Genomic DNA, 13,868 nt, shown 5'->3' with positions numbered 1-13,868 from the left:
CATATCATTTTATGAGTGCATTAATTGCATTACAATATTAAGCATTGCATTAGTCGCATTTTCACAACATCTCATTTTTAAGATACATCTCATATCATTTTTATCCGCATACATATAGTCTCATATCATTATCATTATCATTTTCATTTTACATCTCATATCGAAGTGCATTCACATACATGAACATTTCCATATCATATCAAAAACATTTTGCATGATAAATGACATCATCAAAATCATACAAAAATAACAAACACATCTTAAATGCATTCACATATTCATCCATGAACATTCAGGCATTGCATTTAGCAGCACAATAAAAGGCATATATTCGTCATATTTAAAGCATATCACCTACAAAACATATAGTTAGGCATGCTCATCAAAACTTCTTAAGCATATCACTTTCAAAACATACAGATCATAGCATCACATCATCACACATAACACATAGGCAATCACCTGCAATATCAAAGAAAAAGTCATATAGATCATATAGCTCATCAAATGAAGGCATCCATAACTTGTAGAAGCATATATAGTATCATACCATCATGCACATGTGTGGCCCATGTTGATCCAAAGAAAAATCAAAGATATAAGTTAGAACGAATCATCAGTCAAACAATAAATGTCCAAAGTCCCTAGATATCACATCTATAACAAAGTCTATGAATCAAAAGACATCAACATTTGTTAGTGAATCAATTGTATCATATCAGATCAATCAAAATACAACAATGTACATCTCTAGGAAATCATCAAAGATACAATGATGAGTGTATATAATCAATAAAATACATCAATGGTACATCATCATCATCATGGAGGAGGCTAAGAGTGGTTGTCTCTTGAATTTAACTGTTGGGCCCCTGCGCCTGCATTGCCACTAGGAGGATCTCTCTTAGGACCCATCACACCCTCACTGCCTCCTCATCTCTAAGATCCCCCGCATTGAGAACTTCCAGCATAGCTAGGGGCACATCAATCTGGTAGCACAACCTGAAAGTACAAAGTCCTATAATATGCATCCCACTTTTTCTGATCAATAAGACTCCTAATGGTGTCACCTACAACACCCTGTGCGATCGTCTATTGTAATGTTTGCACTATCTCCTCTGTGTGGCCTCACCACTCTATATTTGTATCCCTCTCGACTATCAACTATGCTACATGTGCATGCAGCCACATGATTTTTCCATGTACTTGTACAAGCTGAGTCTTAATTATCTACCCTAGGGACTGTAATCTTGCTATCTGTGCCTATTGTTGATGTGAAGGCACTGTGATTTGAACTGAGGGAGGTCATGGCACCTACAAGACCTGTACTACTAGTACCTATGAAGATCTCACATGTCTTGTAGCTGGTGGGGGCATATCTAATCTCCTCCATCGTACCAACGATTGGACATCCTCCTCCTCCTTCTCCTTATCAAAGCCCATGCCGCCCAATCTTACTCTCCTACCACCCAACTCCTTCGACTATATCTCCTCATTGGATCCATCATCAGAATCTCCTCCTCATCTTTTCCTCCAACTACTACCATGGCCTCTAGATGTACATGCCCTCCACAACCTAACATCTTCCGCCAACCACCACCCCTAACCCTCACCCCTTGGATGATGGATCCTACTCCTCCTCCCCTCCTATCTCCACCATCATCCCCACCACCATCCCCACCTCAGCCCAATTTTCCTCTGCCTCATCCTACTCCCTGACCTCCCCCTTGGCCTCTCCTCACTCTATCCACACCTCAGCCCCATCGGCCCCCTCATCATCCTCCATCACCACCATCATCATCATCATCATCATCAACCTCCTCTAATGGTGGTATTGGCTCTCCTAGCCCTGTCAATTGTGAAAACCACTGGCTCTTCATATACAAGGCATAATCCTAGTGCATTCCTACATCAATCACTATCGACCAAATATCCCACACAACAAAAGGAAGAGAGTAGAACTTTGCAGGGGTTGTAGCATAATCTAAAGGTGGCCCCCACTTTGCTCTCTCCTTGTACACTCTCATGTACAAGGTTGTCCCCTATGGCATCGATTGTGGCTGACCAAATTGTCAATACACTCACAACAAGAGAAACCTCTCTACCACATAGGGCATCCACCTAATTAGATATCTGCTCTGCAACAAAACTGGAATCTTTGTGGCATTCTTTAACCTAGGGCTCGCAATCCAAATAAGAGCGCCAAACCACTGTAATTATATCATCTAATACATGCCTCCACTACTATAACTTCCCTAGCATATGCTGACAAGTTGTCTATCTATACATATAAAGATAAGGGTACCCAACCAATCAAGATATTTTCATAATGGGGCACGTGATGGCTATATGCTCCCAAGTCCAAATCTGAAGCAATGTGCACCCTGCTGCTAGACTGGACCCCCAATCCCTGCCATATACTATCTAGTGTAGCTCATGATATAGGTGGGCCAAAACACATATCCCCCATGCATAGTGGGTCCTCTCTTGTACTGTCCATCAAAGCACATGACCCCATCCAGCTGACAATCCATGTGATCTCCTATCAAGAAGGAGGAAACCACCAACCAATCTAGCTAGAATTGATGGAAGTGGGGCATATTTGTCCACCATCTCCTATCAACCCACTGAATATCCAACAATATGGGGATCACCAAATATCTCTCGCAGTGCATAAGTCCCTCCAATCTCCTCGACATTATATACTACAAGCTCACCAGTGATCAAAATCTAGAGAATCCAATAGACATCCTCAGGAGTAACAGTGATCTCTCATGTCGGCAAGTGAAAGGTGTTGTGCTCATTACGCCATTTCTCTGCTAAGGCCATCAAAAGTGCTATGTTCTTTTGGTAGGAAGGTATGAGCAGAAAGTGTATCAATCCACACGCCTAGAGCACCACTTGATCATCATTCGTCAATCGACTACATGGGGAGAGTGTCTTCAGGCATCACTCCCAAAATTGTATAGCACCTAGGTCTGCCTACATCAATGCATGGGTACCGTATCAATTTCACCTATTCTAAGAAATCAAACATCAACTCTCAATACAAAAGGGAAAAATATCAAAGTGATGACAGTCACGATATCACACAAAGAGTTCCAAATCAGACACTCTTCACAACTAGGTGGGTTCAACTTAACATATCAAAATCAAGTCTCACATTGAAATCAAGAATCATATCAAAATCAAGAATCATACCGAAATCAAGTCTCATATTGAAATAAAGAATCATATCGAAATCAAGAATCATAACGAAATCAAGAATCATATCAAAATCAAGAATCATATCAAATTCTCATATCAAAATCGAGTCTCATACCGAAATCAAGTCTCATATCGAAATCAAGAATCATATCAAAATCAAGAATCGTGACAAAAGCAAGAATCATATCGAAATCGTCTCATATAGAAATCAAGAATCATATCAAAATCCAAGTCTCATATCGAAATCAAGAATCATATTGAACTCAGGCATCATATCACAATCAGTTGAATCAATCAATCCAAGATGCATATCACACATCCTATCGACCTTTGACCCATATTGACTCAATTTGACCCATACTAACAATCAATCTGACCCATATTGACCTTTGATTGATATCAACAATCAAGTTTGACCTATATCGACAATCAAGTTTGACCCATATCAACAAGTTTGATCCATATTGACAAGTTTGACCCATATTGACTATCACTTTGACTCATATCGACCTTTGAACCATATTGACACTTGACTCATATCGAAAATCAAGATCCATACCACTTGAACCATATCGACCTAACTGATATCAAACGATGACTCATATCGACCCTAGATCGACTTTTCAACATTGTGCATCTCAATGGACATAGTCAATGCATATCAACATATCGAAAAGGGGCAAAACATCCTAACGAATGCAAAAATCAAATTTGCACATGTCAAAATTTTAAAATTTTCAAAAAACTTAAAAATGTTGCAAATGCGCTAGAATAGTCGATGAATGCGCTAAAACATATGTGTTGTATGATTTAACGTATGCGTTATTTAAATCAACAAATGCACTGATTAATTTAACAAATGCGCTACCAAAAAAACCAAATGGGCTATGTCGTATAGAAAAAGCACTTCGAAATGAGACAAATGCGCTATAAGATTTTTTTTTTAATGGAAAAATGCCCTACCGTACAAGCAAAACTTTGAAAAATCTAGCTTAAAAACATGAAAATCTAGTTAAAAAAATCACAAAGAGGGTTAGAAATTCAAAATTACTGGTGGGTCGTACTCTGCTAGTCATTGGTAGCATCAAAATTGCTTGAATTGATGTTTTTGGTAGGGGGCTCCATTTCTTCTCTCCTCTCCAAGCTCCACTCTCCAAATGTCATCACAAATGAGGTGGAAATGGGCCCTAGAGGGTTTATATAGCCCATGCTAACGCAGGTGACTGTGCAGCCTCAGTGAACATGTGGGGCATGTACGCACTATTCCCACATCAATTTTTCACTATTCTTTTTAATAAAATTTATCGACAAATAAAATCAAAAAATTTTAAAATTACAAAAAAAATGAAAATTTTTCAAAAAATTCAAAATCATCCAAAAATTTTGAAAATCATCATGCATCGCAACCCTACCCTGAAAATCATATTTTTTCTCAATTTATCTCTTGAGGGTACATATCAACATCGATTTCATATCAGTCTCATATCGACACCAACTTCATATCGACTTTTCATATCGAATCAATTCTTCATATCAACAATTTGAAAAAGCTACATCATATCAAGAATTTTGGTGACATATCGAGCGTTTTTCTTTGGATCAACATATGGTCACATGTCGCTTCAAAGAGGGACAAAATGTAGACACCTAAAACTTGCACAACTTATTAAATGAATTTTATTCATTTAATCATCATTTATTCATCTTATTAATTAAACTAAGGTTTAATAAATATCCCCTTTTCTTCTAATTGACCTATTAATCAAATTAAAGATTTGATTAATTACCCTTTCTTCTAATCTAACCCATTAATTAAACTAAGGTTTGATTAAGTATCCTTTACCCACTTAATTGAATAAATCTTATTTATTTAATTAATAGCCTTTTTCCCTTTTAATTAAATATACATTTGATTGAAAATCCCTTTGCATTTAAATAAATTATTGTTTATTTGTGAATAGTCCCCCCACTTGCAAAATCTTACAAATACAAGTTGCACCCCTTTTGGCTAAAATAAATATTTTATTTTATCTAAAAATTCCTATTTCCTTCCACTTGCATTCTCCTACATTTCCCATCAGCATGCTAATATTCTTCTAAAAATCATCTAATCCCCTCATTATCCTAATTAATCCACTTGGACTTCCCAAGGTTGTGAGCACATATCCCCCTTTTCCCTAGGATATTTGTTCTTCCCAAGATGTGCTCACACGTGTAGGACCATATTTACCCTTACACCCACTTCTCCTTGTGACACTTGTCACAAGGCTAAGCCTTTAAACCTGGGACCAAATTCCCTTTCAATCTTATCTCTTGATCACCCTTTCAATCTTGACCATTAGTTTTCAAACCTCTAACTCTATAAAATGAGCCCTTGTCTCATATCAAAGGGTCTACTTTTTATGCATCCATATTGTAGTTATTTTTTTGTGCATGTTATCAAGGAGCTCCAATTTTTCATCCTCAAGCATCTAGGCCATCCTAATTGCATCATATTTGAGATTATATCATGTTTTATATCATCATTTAGCTTAATTTCATATCAATTCCATAACATTCTCATGTCTCATCTTCATCTTATCTTAATTACATCACTTAATCTTTCAATTTGGAAATACACCTCCATCTTTCATTTCATCTTCATATCAATAGTTTTTCATCTAATTACTAGGATCTTAGTTGCATCCATTTTTATCCTAGATCACATCCTTCAATCTCATTCTTTAGGTTGTCATCTTAAAGATCAAGTGCTCTTCCAAGTGAGTGGCACCTTGAATCTTAAAGATCCTTGGAGATAGAGGACCATGAGATAGTTTTGAGCAATTATGATTTGATGAACATGTTTTCTTCATTTAGATGTGTTGATATGATGTTTAATGGGTGCATTTGATGTTTTCTTATTTTATTGCGGGCCTCCAACAAATCAGGTGCACAATTAAAAAGGAGTTGGTGAAGGCATGTAAGACAAAATTTATCATGAGCAAATAGCATTAGTCAATCCAAAATGCTAACTATCCACTTGTAGAATAATTCCTATATTTTGAATGTGATTTTATTTATGTATTTATATTGCATTAGATCTAATTATATCTCAACTTAAGATAAATTCTAGTGAATTATCATGTCTTTAGAGATATTTTAATTGGTTACCAATGTGAGGCAGGGAACACATATTTTTCACTGAAATTTTATTGAGTGTCTATTAGTTCTTGAAAAGTCATTAGGTATCATATTTTTGGGGTTTTAGCATAATTGGACTACCAAGAGGAAAATAAATTGGAATAATCTCTCCTTGATTGACCAATTTTTATATTTAGAAGTCGATGCATTATTTTTCAAAATAAACATGATATATGAAACCATTTAAATGAGGAGATCCAAGAAGCAAGTCAAATATTATTTGTGATACAGTGTACTAGACTTGGCCTATAAGATTGGAAAATAATTCATCATACTACTAATGTATGGCATCGATTTTATAATGTTGAAATTAAATGGGCATATAATTGTGTATTTTTAAATTATCCTTTATCATCTATGCAAGTGTGTCTATTTGAACCTTAATAAGTATAAACTTGTAAACGTTTGCAATAATTTTATGATTTTTCCTAGTTCAAACCAAAGTAATTTTGTACCATGGTGATGTTTTATGTAGGTTGAAGTACATGTTAACTATGTGAACCTTCTAGCATTATTTCTTTGTGTTGTAAATACCTTTACAATCATGGATAAATGGGTTTTCAATAAAATTATTTCATACCTCTAAGGGTCCAATATCACAAGTGACTATATCAAACATAGGTTTAATCAAAAATTGAAAGTAAATTAGAAACATATGCTTTGATCTCCTCACCTCACTATAACTATCCCAATGGCTATGAGGTTGTATGTAATGCCCCGCTAAGAAACCCCAAAAGACTAACAACTAGCAACTAAAATAACATAGCAATAATCTTTTTTTAAACATAATACATTACATATTTATTTATTTTGATCGATAAAAGGCCGAGGCCAAATTTTATTTCTATTATAATAAATATTACATCTCCATTCAGTGTGGGCATCGGTAGGAAAGAATGGAGATAAGAAAACCTCCGGTCTAGCCCAAATCCTTTACGGGATTAGATAATACAAAAATTTAAATACATTACATATTTTTACTCGTCATATAATTAACCATTAAAATGCACAAGTGGAAGATAAGCATACATTGAAAACTATGTCCTCTATGGGTTCCCTAATGTTGCTACTCTGCAACGCTCCTAGACAAGATCTAAGATACATGAATCACGAATGAAATAACTATAAGATTACACAACATAAGAACATCTAAAACTACAACTATGTTCATTTTAAGAACCAACCTAAATATTCCTATGATAACCTTTGAAGATGAGATAAGAGAAATCCATACACCCACATATGAGTAGTTAGTACCAACAACAAAATACTTAAAACACTATTCTAGATTTACATTGATTATCAATTACATCCATCTATACTACATCATCATGTTGGCATTTTTAGATTGTTGGCCTTTTTCATATAGATTACATTAATGATATATTGTTATTGATATCAATTGAACCGGTGAATGGTATTCATGATATTGCTAATGTTATTATTGTCATTGCTATTGTCTTGTAACCGGTATGATAAACCTCGAGGAAGATGTTGTAAATCAGTATATGGTAGTTTGTAAGTTGAATCGGTGTAAAGGGTTAAACCTTTCTATGTTATGTAACCGGTAAACCCTACCAGTTGTTTTCTGTTAAACTCTAACCGATCAAGTTTGTTGGTTTAAGATCTAATGTTGAGCGGTAATGATGGAGACACGTGTGATAATTGTATGAGGATTAGTTCAGATTGATTTGGCACATTTGTTGTCTTGTAAAGGAGAAAAGTGGATTGCATCTAATGCATAGCACGTGATGAGTTACAAAGTTCGATGAAGCGGTGATCATAGAGCGGTTGGAATTTTCTTGATTTTTGTGAAGAGATTGTTATGATTTCTAACGGTCAAGATTGTACCGACTTGTTTGTAATCTGGATGATGATAATTAGGTTTTTGTTGTGTTACCAACCTAGTTGATTTGTATTTAAGGTCGATGATATTGTTTTGTTAAGTGTTGGCAAATTTGACAAGATTGGCAAAAACCAGTTGAGTGTGTGGTTTCCTAACCGGTGGATGGATCTATAGTTTGAGTAAAGCTAGATTGAAGCTTAAGAAGGATCTGATCAAGCAAATGTAGTGTTATTCATACAGATCAAGAAAACCTATTGTTTTCTAACAATTATAGCAGAAATTGAAATCCCCTAACCGGGTAAGCTCTAACAAGCTTGGCTACTTTCTAAATCCTCTAACAAGGTGGTCCATTACTTTGGATTCTCAAATCCTCCAGCGAGGTTACTCCTAATAAGGTATTTTTCTTTTCATCAAGGCATATTTGTAGATCCCTTAACCGGGTGATTCCTAATAGAATTAGTTCTTAACAGGACTTATTGTAGAAGCTTTAACAAGCTTGGCTCCTAACAGGGCAAACTTTAGAAGAGTTTAGATAGTTATCCTTATGAGTCTCATCTCATCGTGGTTTTTACCTATTTGGGTTTTCCACGGATAAACATTTGTGTCAAGTGGTGAATACTTTTGTGGTTATGATCTTATTTGTTGATTTGATTAACTACTTAACTATTTTGATAAGGCATGATAATTGGAAGCATTGCGAGATGAATATGTTGACATATGATTAAGCATTTTTTATGTTTACAAGATTGAAGTTGTTTACTATTAAGTTGTCATAATAGTCAAATCAGTTGATGTTGGTTGATGTTGGTAATATTTGAGATATTATCTTGACTGAGTTATTTGTTGATAAGTTTATTTTTAGTTTGGGAGTTTGTATCAGTTTTTCAGTATACTGATTCACCCTTCCCTCTCAATATTCTACCAGATACTCTTTCTTTCATCATACTATCACATCCTCCTTACAAAGTGTTCAAGACACAATAACAATACAGTTGGTATTTTGTGATAAGTTCTTTGAACTGGTTGTATTTGGTTTTGTATTGCTTTGGCATGTGATATCAAAGGGGGAGAGATATCTATGGAAAAACACTTTATATTTTGGGGAGAGATTATTTCTAGGGGGAAAGATATTATGTATTTTGATTTCTGGTTGATGATCTCTTTGGGAGATTGTTGGTTTTTGGTTTTTGGCATTTTTGTTTTGGCACTTTGATGGTTTTTCCATCTTGTGTTGCCATCAATGTCAAAGGGGGATATTGTTGGTATTTTGGATATTTTGATATGGTTTTTTCATTGATGTCAACACTTGTCAACACTTATCAACACTTGGAGATCTTTGGTTATGTTCATCGGCATGATCAGTGACTTATGCATAGTCACCGGTATCTTGTTCACCGGTAGGTTATATTGTTCACCGCCACTTGGAATGACTTGGAGATTACTTGGTGTTATCAGTGTTTAAGAAATGGGTTTTCTTTCCCCATGATTGGCTAGGTTTTCTGAAATTTTGAGTCAGGTATGCTTTTAACTACTTCAAAGATATGTTAGGTCTTTAAGGGTTAAGGGTTTTAGTTTTAAATCACTCAAAAGTCTGATCAAAACCCTCTGGTTTCTATTCCTGCATTACTTTATTCACTTAAGTAATGGGTCTTGGGGTTGTGTGAAGTGTCCCCCCTTGTTATCTACCTAGGCGGTTGTTAAATAATCATAAAAAGTCTATGCCTTATGTCTTTTGCCTTCTAATGTTGTTAGGTCCAATAAGTGTTGCGCAACTTCCAGATGAATCTACGACTTTCGCCATTTCGTTAGGCGAAGTTGCAGGTGTGTTAAGCTATGCAAAATAGCGAAAGGAAAAAGCATGTTCAACTGTGTGCATTTGATCTAGTTTAACAAGACTCCATCTCGCTCAAGATCTAATGGCTGGCGTTGATTTGTAGTCGAAACGAGCGAGTAAATTACCTTTCATGAAATGGCGAAAAGGTTTGGTGGGACCCAGCGATGAAGAATTTTCCACGGCTCTAAGGTGATCAAGTTCAAAAGAAATTGACGGTTCTCGTTGTTTCGTGGTTGATAAATGCTCACATGTTATGCCCTGCGAAATAGCAAAAGGTTTTTTGGCCTGGGCAAAAGAGGTTTATGAGAAGCATAACAGATGTGCAGGTTCCTCAAGATTTAACAGTTAGCGTAGTTTCACAGGAGAAAGATGCTCGAAAGATAGCTTTCACAAAACAGCAAAATGACATGGCGTTCCAAGCAAGCAGTCCAGCTAGTTGAGATGGCAAGTAAGATAGTGACACGTGGCCGAAGATCAATGTGGTTAGCAAATCGGATTTAAGGATTAAAAGGTGGGTCCAAGAAGATGAGTCATGCTGCGGGATAAGAAGTGACCTGGTAGATATAGGTGGCAAGGATAAAGTGGATCCCAATGTTTTCTCTCAGTGAATAAAAAGTTGACATGTCAGTTCAGGAATGACTAGACACCAGGTGGATAAAACTGAGTCAGACAACCCACGTCTACCGGATTCAAGTAGGTTGTTAAGCATCAAGCAAGTTTGATATGATCTAACGGTTCATGTGAGTTCACGAAGGCAAGATGCTTATGTTTTAAGGTCTGCAAAATGGTGAAAGAGCTAGTGGGCCCAAAGATATAAATAAGGCATAAAGGTAAAAAAGGATCAACTCTGTTTTGATCCAAGGGTTCTCATTGTTTCGTGGCTGCAAATCAACCGAGGATTAAGGCCTATGAAATGGTGAAAGAGAAAGAGAGTTTCTTCCTAGCATGACGTGGAATGACAGTTGTTACTTCTTGTAAGGATTGATGGTGATGTGTCGTAAGACACGTAGTTTAAAAAGGTGATTAAGGGCCCGCCAAGGTGTAACCGATGGTTATGCAAGAAATAAGACATGTGGTTGACTCTGAACTAAACCTGAAGAGTTTCCCAGAGCTAATAGCCAAGTGTCATGTGGCATTTGTTAACCAGTAAATAAGTGGGGTAAGTAATAAAGGTCTCACTTAAAGGATGGTCATCTCAAGATTGATCCAATGCCTCTCGTTGTTTCGTGGCCTGAAGGTGTAAGCGGATTAACCTCTACGAAATAGCGAAAAACCATTAGCCATCAAGATGAGGCGCAGTTAGTGAAAATGTTGACGGTCCTGGTAGGGGTTAAAGGTCAAGCAATTAGAGTTCCATCTAACGCTTGGCATAGCTTCGTGAAAGGAAAATGCTCGGGGGATAAAGCTTGCAAAATGGCAAAAAGGAGGTAGGGCTCGATGCAAAGGCAAAGAGGTTAAAATAGTGTAAAGACCGACCAAGTCTCATCTAATTGGATGGCTAGCATGATTTCATTGAGCGAAATTGTGAGGATGTTATGCTCTGCGAAATGGCGAAAGAGCGAAAAGGAAAATACACAGGCATGTTACGACCCATTGGAGCAAAATTTTTGAATTCTTCTATGAATTCAATTTTGAAGGGATGGCCAAAGCATGCGGTATCAATGTCGCAGTTAAGAGCCTGACTACCGTATATGATTTTGCATCAATTGAATGAAGGCATCATTTAGAAGAGTAGTTGCAGAGAAGCGCTTGCAGAGCAAATTTTTTTAGTTGTAGAGAAAATTTCTTCAGTTGCAGAGCAGATTTCTTCAGTTACAGAGAAGATTTCTTCAAGCAAAAAATAAGTTCTCTTGTACTCTTGTCTGGCAATTACCTGACAGTGTGTTTTAATTGAGGTTTTGATTTATTACAGAACAGTTGGGGCTAGTAATTAAATTGCTTGCATAGTTTTTAAGATGGAACCTAAAAGAGAATTCTCAGGAAAGGTTAACTATCAAGAGAGGGCTATCTGTGATGATTTCCTAGAACAGTTGACATTGTCAACTAATGTGGCAACAAAGGTAAAAGAACTAGTGCCAAGAGCTCCTCGCCTAAAAATAGGAGAGCGATTATATGATACGGGTAACTGGCTAAAAGACCCTCAAATTGGGTTGTCTGGGTTGGGATTATTTAAGGTTAGATTTGGCATGAGAAACTCCCTAGCCCCAATGAACAATATCTGGGAGTTGGATGTAGACAAATTGGTGGTCACTGGAGTATTCATGGATGTGGATCTCCTAACTCAGATTGCACACAACTATGACCCAATCATAAGAAGTGTTAAGGATATAAGTGGGAAAACTCTCATTGAAATAAATAATGAGGAGTTCAAAAATGCTTTCAGGCTTAGTGAATTTACCAATTTTTTAGAACCTATTAATTTCAAATCACTAGCTCAAGTTTACAGTGTGCAGAGGAATCACCTAAGAAATGGGCCTCTTAAATAATTCTTTATGAAGATAGGTGGGTTAATAGCTGTAGGACCTAATATTGAGGAGCCTTTTTCTTTAAATCTGTTTACCCTTAGGGCCAAAGGATTATACTGGTCACTCTACCAAATTCTAGGAGATGTTGAGGAAATATGCCAACTCATTAAATGCTAATGATTGCTCAAATTTTGAACCCTTCTTTGGCAGTAACCTTTGACTATGCTTCATATATCACTGATGCCATCCATGAAGGATTGATAGCAATAAAGAATGGGAAAGTGGATAGGCCTTTTGGATGGTACTCCCTCCTCATGCATTTATTTTTATTCAAAGGTGGTGACTATTTTGCAAGTGGAATGGATATTATGAAAGAGAAAAATGGAGAGAAGATGCCAGTGGAGTTATGTAGTACAGTGTTGTCATGGTATAGAGAAGATGCAAGCTTCTTGAAGTTTCATAAATGTTTTGCATCTAAGATTAGGACTCTTATCTATTCAGAAAATCCAAGAGTTCCTAAGGTTCTTTTGGAATTCATTAGGCCAAAAGGATTTGCTGAGAATGTTAAAATTGTCCACAATTGGGGTGATATCTACTTATACCTTGTCTCCAAAGTTTTTAGAGTATATGGATTCAAAGGCACTCCATTTTTGTTGCCCTATCAGGTCGCTCTTAAAGTGGAAATTGCAGAGATCCTTAGGCAGATTGGTGGTGTGCAAGAGGCAGAGTTAACAGGCAGAGGTAAAGGGGCCATTTTCCCTATAGTTACCATAGCACACCAATTTGTGATAATTAAAGGAGGTTGGAAGTGTTTTAAGATTTCCTTCAACAGTATCATTTGTCAACTGCAGTATCCCGATGTGCTGACCCTGAAGATTTCTTCAACAACATGTTCAGAAAGAGGGCAATATGCAGAGGTAGACCCCACCAATTCCAATTTCCTGAAGACCTCATTAGGAATGAGTTTGATTTAGATGAGAAAGAGTTGAGGAAGGAAAAGTGGGTGGCCTACAAAAAGGCTTTAGACTTTGTACACCAATTTGCCACTAGCTATGACCCTTTGTCTAGCTTTCACCCTTTTGAAGAGAAGATAAAGTTCTTAATTCTTTGTTTTGAGGATGTGATGCAAACATTGAAAGAAAAGAGGGAGGTTGTAATTAAGAACAACCCTGAGAAAGAAAGACTGGTTCTAAATAGGTCTGCATCTGCCAGAGCAATCCCTCCTGGTGATTACATGTTGCATAAAAATTCCAACTATAGTGTGTTGATGCCAACAATAGGGGAACCCTCTACTTCAAAAGGGAAGAGGAAGATATAGGATGTCATTGACATTGAA

The sequence above is a fragment of the Cryptomeria japonica genome, chromosome 9 (genome assembly GCF_030272615.1).
Source record: "Cryptomeria japonica chromosome 9, Sugi_1.0, whole genome shotgun sequence".
Taxonomy (NCBI): Eukaryota; Viridiplantae; Streptophyta; class Pinopsida; order Cupressales; family Cupressaceae; genus Cryptomeria; species Cryptomeria japonica.
The sequence above is the reverse complement of the archived record's forward strand: the minus strand, read 5'-3'. Positions refer to the sequence as shown.